The 11,194-nt window shown below is 39.5% G+C and overlaps 1 long non-coding RNA gene across 1 annotated transcript; it reads left to right on the forward strand.

The window, feature by feature from the left end:
* Window positions 1–3,504: 3,504 nt before the first annotated feature.
* Window positions 3,505–4,268, forward strand: LOC127533749 (uncharacterized). The gene is made up of 3 exons (XR_007941494.1): window positions 3,505–3,613; window positions 3,728–3,762; window positions 3,953–4,268. It is a non-coding gene; the product is annotated as an uncharacterized LOC127533749 (long non-coding RNA).
* The last annotated feature ends 6,926 nt before the right edge of the window (window positions 4,269–11,194 follow it).

Below are 11,194 nucleotides of genomic sequence, written 5' to 3' on the forward strand. Positions count from 1 at the left end.
TACTCTGTATCAGTTTTGATCATCCCATATATCCCTTCCTATACAAATAGGATATGCAAGAAATGGGATATGCAAGAAATGTGCTGAGTGACCCCTGTGACCTTGACCTTGACCTGCTGACCTCTAACTCCACAACTGAGCAGGGGACCTTAGACCGATCTTCAGTGCCAAGTTTGATTATCCTGACTTCAGCACTTGCAGAGATATCTGACTGGACATACATACACACACACACACACACACACACACACACACACACACACACACACACACACACACACATACATACCCTCATACATACTTACCCAGCCAGATACCAAAGTGAATGCAGTAACCCCACTGACGTAGGTCAGGCGTGGTTAACTATCTAAGGTAATTGTTTGAAATATAATTCTAAATGCAAGACATTTCTATTCACTGTTATAGAAAGTTGATGAAGGTAAATCCTGACACTCAGAGAGCACAGCAGGCCCTGAACCTAACACCAATAGTGACAAAACATGATAATTTATATTTAAAATGTTTTCTAATCATTAGTAAACAGATCAGTATTCAACACGTACCAGAATCATATTTTCTCATTGAATTTCTTACTCTTAGTGTTGTAGGAGACCTACATATATAATTGCACTCATTTTGGGCACCACCCTAGATTCCTAGGGAAATAATTAATTAACATTAAAAATTTATTTATTTATTTTATTTTATTTCAGTCTTGTATCTTAAAGACTTGAATCCTCGGTTAAATTGACCACATTCTTGCACAAAGAAACACACAAAGCTGTAATTTGGTCTAAATGAAAGCATTTATTTGCTATTCTATTGAATAAACAAGTGAGATCCTATTTACAGTGACCTGTGATGTGTGTGTGTGTGTGTGTGTGTGTGTGTGTGTGTGTGCGTGCGTGCGTGCGTGCGTGCGTGCGTGCGTGCGTGCGTGTGTATGAGAGATGTGGGTGTGTGTGCGTGTGTTCAAATTAGCATATTGAAACCGGAAATATGGTGAGAGAAAAGCCAGATAACTAACCTGACGAGGTAAACGGTAATTTGGATTAAAGTCAATGATTTGTAAAGGAATAAACGGATTAAATGAATTAATTAATCAAGCGGTTAGTACATCAACCAGATCAAATAGAGCAAACTCAGCCGGATTTAACTGAAGTGAACCGTCGTTTTGCTGGGACGCAGAGGAGCCGGGAGATCTCGCAACGAGCCGGGAAGGCCTTGCTTCTCAGACGCTGTGTGTCACGGTGGCAGCCGGGGGCGTCCTGCATAAAGAGATCGGTCCGTTGATAGGAGGTCTGATCCAGCAGATCTCCAGTGGTCACAGCTGAAGAAGCCGGTGTCCGGTGATAACATTCACTTGATTTAAAAATGAGGCGGGTTCTCAAGCTTTAACCAGGTCAAAGAAAGGATGTCTGATGGGAACCGCCAAATGAAGAAAAGTAAATATTGGTTCTTAATTAGTTCTTGGGATTAAAACGAATAAAATTCGGCTTAAAATGAGCATAATGTCTAGCTTTAAGTTACAAAAAGTAAAAAGGATAAAATAGTTAAACTTTGAAGCGAAAAACTTCAGAAGATAGGGAAAAATGCACTTTTAGAAGAAAATAAGGAGAGAGGCTGATGTGAAGCCTCTAGAGAGTGGAAACAGGAAGAGGGCGAGCTGGGACCTGCTTGGGGTCTTATTAGGCCAAGGCGGGCCATGGGCAGAGAGATAGAGTTTCAGCGCGAACCTCCACTGAAATTTGATTCTCTTTGTCTCACAGAAAGGAGATGGTCCAAAATGGATAAAGAGTATGTGACATTAAAACGGGTAAACGATCGGTCTATCGCTCACCATATTTCAGTTGTGTGAAAGATAAACGCATGTTCCTAAATGTGCAGATTATTACATATGTTCATATTATGTGAATTATTTCACTCATAACTATATGTTTATGACATTAAAAATACATATCACAGTGAAAATATAACAACAAGTCAGACATTTGGTGATGAATAACACAATTGTCATCCTTTCAACCTAAATAGAAAGTAAATTCAGAGGTTAATAAGAGAATTCATTCCAAATCATAGTATCCTGGGGAAGAAATGATTAACATCATATTTTAAGATCTAGACTTCTGTAATAGATAGAACTGTCAAATTTGGATATGCGACAAACAAAGGACTTTCAGTAACTTTGGTGAACCTGAAACTTAATAATACATATCAGAAATATTAATTTTGAAGAGGTTCAGTTCCTTCAGTTGGAGAGAGTCCCTCTCTGTGTCTGTGTGCTTCAGCAGCAGTCATAAATTTTATGGCTGTTATCTGATCCCGGTGGAATGTGGAGACGTCTCCAGCTGAGGGTCTCTTAAAGCTGGGAAGGGATTTTAGCATGAAAGTTCATTAAACCAAACATCCATAGCATAAAGGTGAAAGTCATTGTCTTTCAAAAAGAGAAAGTTATTCCAGGTGTTGTTCAGCAGGGACTTCATCTCAAGGGAAAGGTCTCTGTCTAGTGCCTGTGAATGAAAACATACAGAAATGCATGTGTATCCCCATGTCTCCAGTAATGAGTGTTGGTCAGCGCTGGAGAGGGAGAGCTTATCTGAGTTTGTCATGTCTGGAATTCCAGGGAAATTTCTACAGTGTTTTTCTCTGTGATCTGTGAACGTGTAGAAATTTACCAGCTTCAGTCAGTTCAGTTCAAATGTGTCTGCTTGTCATTTTTCATCTCACAATTTTTGACTGATAGTTTTTAATTTTATTGAAATATATTTAAATCAAGTCCAAACTACAAAACAGTTCCAGGAAAACAAAAGCACAATTCATCATTCAAAGAAACATAAGAAAAAATTACCTGATTCTTTAAACAAAAAATAAATTAAATAATATTATTCCAACCAATACACCAATGCACCAATAATGCTAAAGTACAGATACCACAACATCTCTTTGACTGTGAGTAAGCGTTGCATCTAAAGTCAAATATTTCATCTTTTTTCATTCTATTACAGAACCAGCAGATATTACAAATGTGATTTGGAGTCTTTCAGACAATAATTTGATTATAGTAAACTGTACTCATCCAAGAAGCCGTTTGTTTGGACCTAAAGCGACATACAGAGCACGTCTTATTAATGTTGATGACAAACCACGTGAGAACTGGCATTGTGGGTTTGAATTCAGAGATCTGAGCTACTCTACGAGCTACACAGTGGTGGTTTGTATATTTCTGTTTTTTAACTCTTCAGAATATTTCTATTTTACTGTTCATTTATTGTTGGATGCTGTAATTCTTAATGACGTTCCTTCTTTATAGGTGACTGTTTATAATGGAGTGCTGGAGAGCAATCCCAAGATTATAGACGTTTCCACCAAGTGTATGTGCTGTTTTCATTGATACCGCAAAACATGAATAATTTTACTGTAATGTTTAACTCAGTTTCTCTTAATTGTATCTTGAATGTAACCATTTTGATATTCTTCTGTTGTAATCCTCATTTACAGACAACAACAAAGCTGTCATTATTGGTTTTATGTGCTTCCTCATTATCATCACATTTGTTGTGGTGTTTGTGGTGATCTATAAGATCTACATGAAGAAGCGCAGAGAGTCCAGAGGGTAAGGACCACGTATCAAACCTCCTGAATAAGTGTGTCACTGAGTTGCTTCAGTTTACATACAAAGCCATACGACAGAAATTAATTTTGATTTACTGTAATATTTTCTCCACAGTGGTGTGAATGACGACATGATGCTTGAATCAGCAAGTGAGTAAAATATTAACATCATTATTTGAACACTGTATCGACATGGTATGTTATTCTCCAAAAACTGTGAAACATTATAATAATTTGTAGCTAAAAAAGAACTGAGTCAAGGGAAGTTTTAGAAGTGTACTGAGGCGTGATGTTGTGCTGCAGTTGTACTTTGTGTCATGTTTCCTCTTTGTTGTCATAGTCTACATGAATACACGACCTCCTGGACGGCGTCATAAAGCAGCTCACTGATGAAGGAAGGCCTGATGGAGCTTCACATCAAATCACCATTTACTCTCTATGATAAGTTTTGAAGTTATTCAGCTTGCAGTAGATATTTTATAACATTTTAGAGACTATTTGTATTAGCCAAGAGCTCCAGTATTGTACTCTATTGAAATATTGTTTAACAAAGTAAATTCTGTGGTATCTTCATCCCTTTGTTGCATTTTGGAATTTCAGTGATTTTGATGCTTCGGTGTGCATATTTTACCATGTTAGAAAGTGTCAGTTTTCATTCTGATGTTTTGAACCAAGTCTGGTTAAATAAATAAAATCAACTCAATCCTAATGGTGCACAGAGGTGAGGCTGAATATTAGACAAACCGGCCAGGTCTCCCTTGGAAAAACAGGCTTTTAATCTCAATGGACTTCTGCAAAAATAAAGGTTGAATAGTACAAAAATAAAATAAAACCTCCAGAAGTCAACAGTGTAGCTTTGCTGAAAATCTGTGGAATAGAATAGCTACAGCAATGAATTGTTCAATGGTGGATTCAGGAAAGCTTCATCAACATGTAAAGTTGAGAAACATGTGACAGTATCAAGTACAGTGTGAGACACAGTGACTGCATTCAAATGCTTTTCTTTCACTGGTAAGAGTGCAGCATCACAAACTAGACCAAGGAAGAAAACACTGCCACGTTTAGAAAGCAACAATCAGCAACAATCTTCACTGTTGACTTAAAGAGGTCACATGGTGCCTTTTGGAATTTCCCCTTTCCTTAGTGTTACAGCTTTGTGTGCATGTAAAAGGTCTGCAAACGTTGTTCTGCTACTTGTCTACATCACCGTGTAACATATTTGAATAGCACTTGCCTAGTGGATAGTTTGGCTGGAACTAAAACAAAGAATAAACACAAAAGGTCAAATTGGAGACCCATGATCCGAGGCCTATCTAGGCTATGTAAACTCACTTATTTTACCTTAACAGGCCACCAAAATGTTTTGAGCAAAACCAAGTCCAGTTGCTGAATCGTCACTCATACTGGATCTAAAAGGCCAATTTAAAAGAGGAGCTTGTGCAGGTGGAGCTGAGAAACTGCAGTTCATCAAACAGCCACTGGAGGCGAACTTTAAGAAGTGAGTCAGTCATAAAATCGAACATCCATAAACTCACGCCCTCCTTTTAGCAGAAAAAGGTCACTTCCTTGGACTCCTTCCCTCAGCCCTGTGGTTTTTGGTTTTATGTTTTTTGCTTTTGTTATTGTGATTTCTTTAACAGAGAAAAAAATGTTTGTACAATGTTTTTTTAAGTTTAAGGATTTGTGCAAATTCTACATATAATTTCACGATTAAAACATATTAAGGCCCAAAGTTGCACATCATGAAGGATGTGGACAAAAGGCGGGTACTGTGACAGAAACCATATAGCCCAGAGACGTTAGCATGGTCAGTCTCAGTTCAGTCAGGCTTCACTACACAGTGGAGGATGGCATAATGTTTCACAGAGTGCCACAACTCCTGATAAACGGATGTATTTTTTCTGTTAAAACGGTCATTTACGGACACTGACTAAGCTCTCATTGGGTTCAGGTCTTCATTATCACCACACTGTTGGCCTTGGCTGTGGCAGTCTACAAGACCTGCTTCTGTAACAACAATCACATCTAGGAAACAAAGTGTTTTTGAAATTGGCTTCATTTTGAGCTCTTTGGCTGTTAGGTTTGGTTTAGCAGCTCTTTGGATGACCCTCACGACACTCGCGGCCATTTGCATCACACAGTCGACCTTTTTGTAAAAAAAGCAAAACAAAGAAAAATCCTTGACAGTACCTCAGATTCGACGGACAGACGGGCTCAGTGGCCAAAACCAGCTTTCACCATTAAAGACTTCTAGCAGTAGGCAGCATGATGCAACGGGTTACATAGTGATGTAAACAAGTTATGGAAGAAATGCCTCGACTTCGTTCAGGCAGGTCAGAGCAGCGTTCCTGTGAGAGAAATAAACTCCCTTTGCCGTGGACTTTGGACTTTTTAAGGTTTGTATATCTTTTACAATGACAGAATAAAGCTTTATAGCACATGGAAGGTGAGGACAAAAACTGAAAGGCATCATATGGACTCTTAAATCTTTCCTTTTCAAATCAGTCATTTTCCAAAATATTATTCACTGTCCAAGTGTTAAGTATGGAACTGATACACAACTGATTTTTTGTCAGTAATATTTTACTGAAAGCGTTCCTTGGCAGACTTATGTGACGACAACAGATATGTAAACATTGTATATTATTGTACATCAGCCCAAAATTCCTTCTTCTATCGTTTACTTTTCTAAGCCCCATGTATTATGCCTCATTTCTTATCTTTTAACTGTAACGTAAACAGGAGGACTGTGCCGCCTTATTTTATTATTTTAGACAAAAAAATCATCAGGGTCTAAGTCATTACGGACAAGGTCTTGTGCCTCATCTTCATCCGAACACTCATGTGGCTCCTCCATTAGTGCAGCTGCAGTCTGAGCTTGTGCTGAAGCCCAAGCTGCTAAAGCAGAGGCAGCATTTGCTGAAAGGGAAAAGGAAGTCAAAATGGAGCAAGTGCTTAGAAGCATCTTTAAAGGTCGAGAAGACACATCGAGAAGTATCTCTGGATACTCTTCAGCTAGAGAAAAAGCTGCAGCTGCGCTAGCTAAGGCTGAAGCTTCAGAGGCAGCCATGGAAGAGGAAAATGAAGACCTCAACTTCAAAATTAATCTCCAGATTCAAGATCCAACAGAGCGCACAAAAGAATATGTGGAAGACCAGGCAAGGCATACTATCAGTCAGTCAACACCTGCATTACAGGGAACCACTACTGATACTGTTAGACAACCTACCACTGCTGTGCAACGTGCACCAAAAGGCTGCTGCTCAGTATCACATTCACACATGTCATGGGTTGGAAGTCAGGGAGCGCATGCTGATGCTCACATTACACTTTACAGGTAGAGCGCCCCAGAAAGTGTGGCATTCAAAAGGAGAAATGCATCGCATGAGTCACACCGAGGTATTTAATCCTCCTCAAGCTCACCAGTGCACAGATGGTCAACAGGCTAATCAGATCTTGTCAGACTTCATCAGGTTTTTCGCAAGACGTGAACTTGTGTCCTCGGGGCTTCTCCAGTCGAGTGATCATTCAGAAAGCTACAGGGCTTGGAAAGTGTCATTCTTGAATACCATAAGAGGTTTAAACCTTACAGACACTGATACGATAGGATTCTTGGTGAAGTGGCTCGGCACCAAATAGGCTGCACAGGTGAGAAGGGTAAGAGCTGTGTAAATCCACCCTCCAGAAAGAGGGCTCAAAATGACTCGGCACAGATTTGACAAATGTTATGGATCTCCAGAGGTCATTGAGAACTTGCTGTTCAACAGATTGAATAGCCTCCCTAAGATATCTACCAAAGACCACAGGAAGTTAAGAGAGCTAGGTGACTTGTTAATGGAGCTTGAAAGCACTAAATCTGATGGGGACCTGCTGGGACTCAAGTACTTAGACACAGCCTGTGATATCAACCCAACTGTGCAGAAACTGCCATACAACTTGCAGGAGAGATGGCTCTCCCACAGTTCTAAGTTTAAGGAAGAGTACAAGGTCCCATTTCCATCATTTGACTACTTTGTGGGGAATGATCCTAGATTCTCCCTCGTTCCAAGCAGCACTGAACCTTCAGTGATAAGCAAGTCAGCTCCTAAAAACAGCAGTAAGAGGCCACCAGTCTCAGTCCACAAGACTGTGTTATACTTCCTCTTCAGCTGAGACAAAGCCCGAGGGTTAAGTGGATCCTGCAAAACAATACTCCGTACACATCAAACCCCAACGATTTAGGGAAACGCTCATTGAGAACAGGAAATAATTTTAAAGCAACATGGCATCATCAGCCCATCTAGTCAGAACTGTCAGCAGTATAAAATGTGCTGAATGTGGAACCAAGAGTCACACTTCAGTCCTGCTGCTTGGTCCATAGAGGCACACAACCCTGCACATGAGCATGGCAGGGAGGGGGATAACAATGTGGAAGAAGCTACCGTTTCCTCAAGGTGCACATAGGTCTGTGGGGGAGACCTCGCTGAAAAATCATGCTCAAGCATTTGTCTTGGGAAGGTTTACCCAGCTGGGCAGCAGGAAAATGCAGTTCGGGTTTATGCGATATTGAATGATCAGAGCAATCGGGCGTGTTTTCTTTGAAAGTTTTGGAGTTTATAGAGTTTGAAATCTGCCACCCTGGTCGAGGAGACAAGGAAGCAGTGGTTGTAGTCAGAGTGTAGCAGTGAGCGAATTTTAGTCAGAGAAAACTTGTCATGCAGAGAGGTCTGTTCACCGTTGACAAAGTACTTCGTCACGTAATGGCTGACTCAGATTCTGAATATTCACCCTCTGATAAAGATGTTCAGTCGTCCAGTGAGACAGAAAGTGACGCTGCATCTGTGTGTAACAGCAGGAAGTCAGTGGGCCAAGACAGTCCACAAGCAGCACATACTGGAGTCGATGCATTGCTTCACCGTTTCCGGGGTGGCAGGAGGGGACATGTTGGGTGCAGCAGGGGTGGTCAAAACACTGCTAATGGTGAGCTGGCAGTGGGGATGCAAAAAACCGCAGAAATGGCGGCAGGCGCGGGAGAAGCCACAGGAGAAAATACACTGCTAATAGCGGTGGAGGCAGCAGTGGCATTCACGGCCCTGTCATAAATGACGATAATGATGGCTGGGTTTGCTTGAGAGATGAGGAAGAGTATCACAAGTGGATCAGGCATTTTAATGAGCCTGTTGGGTTTCGTGGAGACAGGGATCTGACAAATTCTGAGCCAAGCAATGCCATCTTGATTGATAAACATCTGTAAACGTTATGTAATCCATATGCCCGCCGCCTGGTGACATCATAATATGCAAATTAGATGAGAAATTTACTCCCATCACAAACTTTGGGTCATACTGATGTTTTTTCTCATTTACAGTATATCTTTATCTCTAATCATTTTCAAGTTACAACCTTTTGAAAAAGTGATATCAAAACTGAGTATTTTATTGAAAACTGTGGCGCCTCAAGGTTTAAATTATCATTGTTATTGTATGTGTATATATACATGATCCGGCCTGCTGAAATGATATTGATACATTGTAGCAATAATAATGATGCTTATTCGCTTTTGTGTTTCTTGAAACGCAAGCAGACATCATACTCGAATACCGAGGGATTGCAAACGACGACTGCCAGTTGCTACATTAAACAAATCCAACTTGGAGTCTTTTGCCAAGTCTAGTGATTGGAGATGAAGTTTATCTGCCTGTCAGTTCATGCAAGGTGTGTGAGGATGACAGGACAAGGACAGTAAATGCAAATCTGACTGTGTGTCAAACCACACATTTGTTCACGTACACAAACAAAGTTCTGAAAGCTGGATCCAAAACCATTGCGTGTTCATACATATTAACAGACTGACTAAAAGAAATATTCAAAGAAAGATGTGTGGTTTCCTGTTAGCAGCAGCAAAACAGAAATGAAGCTTCCTCCTCTAACTAGAAGATAGCGGTCCTCCTTCTCAGAGCAGTGAAGAAAGAACTTTTAAAACAGCTTCTTGTGTCAGTATTTTCCAGTTGGACTGTATTTACTGTATGTATGTGATTGGACACAAACTGACTCCTGGATATGGCAGCTCTCTGGGGTCTCACCGTCCTGCTGCTCTTTGCTCCGTTCATCGGTTTGGCTGAATTTTGTTGTAAGTAACCAAAGTGTTTTTTTGAAGTTGGGTCTTTGTTTTTCTCATCCTTAACCCTCATCATATATATTGGTATATAACTTGTCAGAATTTTGTATTTGAAAGTTGGATTTTGTTTTTAGGTAATTGTTCCCTACATAGTTGTCATCACGTACACCAAAGCTTGTTTGATTGAAAAATCATTTGGGTTCCATGTGGATCCCAGTCAGACTGTGCATCTTTAATTTATCTATGTTTGTGTTTTGTTGCTCTTGTGATGACTGCTTCAGTTGCATTGTGTTTCATTTCAATTCAGGAGTTCTTACACTAATATTGTAAGCAATACACTTCAGTAATCATCAATAATAATTTCATTGTTTCTTTCATATTTGTATCTGTAGACGACACACGTTTCAGGAAAATATACATTGAGAGGATATGGACAGGTACAGGAATATGAAACAAATGAAATACTACTGGGTCCAGCTGCACCCCAAGTGTACGGATTAATAGGGTTTGTCACGTGTACTGATGAGGGTCAAGAGTAAAATATTATTTATGTTTTACATATGAAGAAAAAACTGAAACAATAAAATAATAGCCAGCTTAAGGCTTCAACGTCTGATTTTTATAATCCATTTAAATCACTGTCTTTGAAAGAAGCACTTTACCACGCACTTAATAATGTGTGAAAACTTTAAAATTAATGTCACTGTTATATTTTATTATCATGAAATTCAGTTTGTTTTTCAGGTGAATATTGCTTGTTTACTGCTGGTTAAAATCGCTTTTCCGAAACCACCACGCCTTGATGATGAAACCTGTGAAATGAGTGAGATTATATCTGAAAAATAAAAACACACAAAAAAAACACCTTTCCTGAAACTTTATGTTACAACTTTGAAGTTGCTCATTTGAAAAAAAATAAATTTTCATTTATTACAAAGAATAACACATCGATGTGGATTTTGATTAAGACTTTGATAATTCAGGATTTTCATGTCAGCACAAGATTACTGATAGAACACCTCAGTCTGTATGAAAAGTTACTTTATCCATTCTTACAGGAACATCTGTACTGAGGTCTACTCTCAGTCATTTGAAAAAGGAGAATTTTTAAAAACCTAAATATAGAGTCAACAATTAATTTAACACAGAACTAAAACTGAGCCTCTGTCAGGACCAAGTTGTGTGCTGAGAGGACAAATTCAAAACTCCACACTTGTGTTAATAAGCATCACATTACAAAAAAAACAAAGCATATATATATACAGAGTGTCCCAAAAAATGAATCCACCTTTAAGCAGCTGATAACTCACTTCACACCACCAGACTTCTTTTTATGGGGATACCTAAAAGACAAAGTCTACACAATGAGACCTGCAACAGTCACTGAACTGAGAGCAACCATTGAACGTGAATGCACGCAAATACCAAAGGAACTGTTTCATGATGTGTGCTATTCCATCGCTTTGTGTTGTCGGCAGTGTCTGG

Source organism: Acanthochromis polyacanthus, chromosome 4 (genome assembly GCF_021347895.1).
Source record: "Acanthochromis polyacanthus isolate Apoly-LR-REF ecotype Palm Island chromosome 4, KAUST_Apoly_ChrSc, whole genome shotgun sequence".
Taxonomy (NCBI): Eukaryota; Metazoa; Chordata; class Actinopteri; family Pomacentridae; genus Acanthochromis; species Acanthochromis polyacanthus.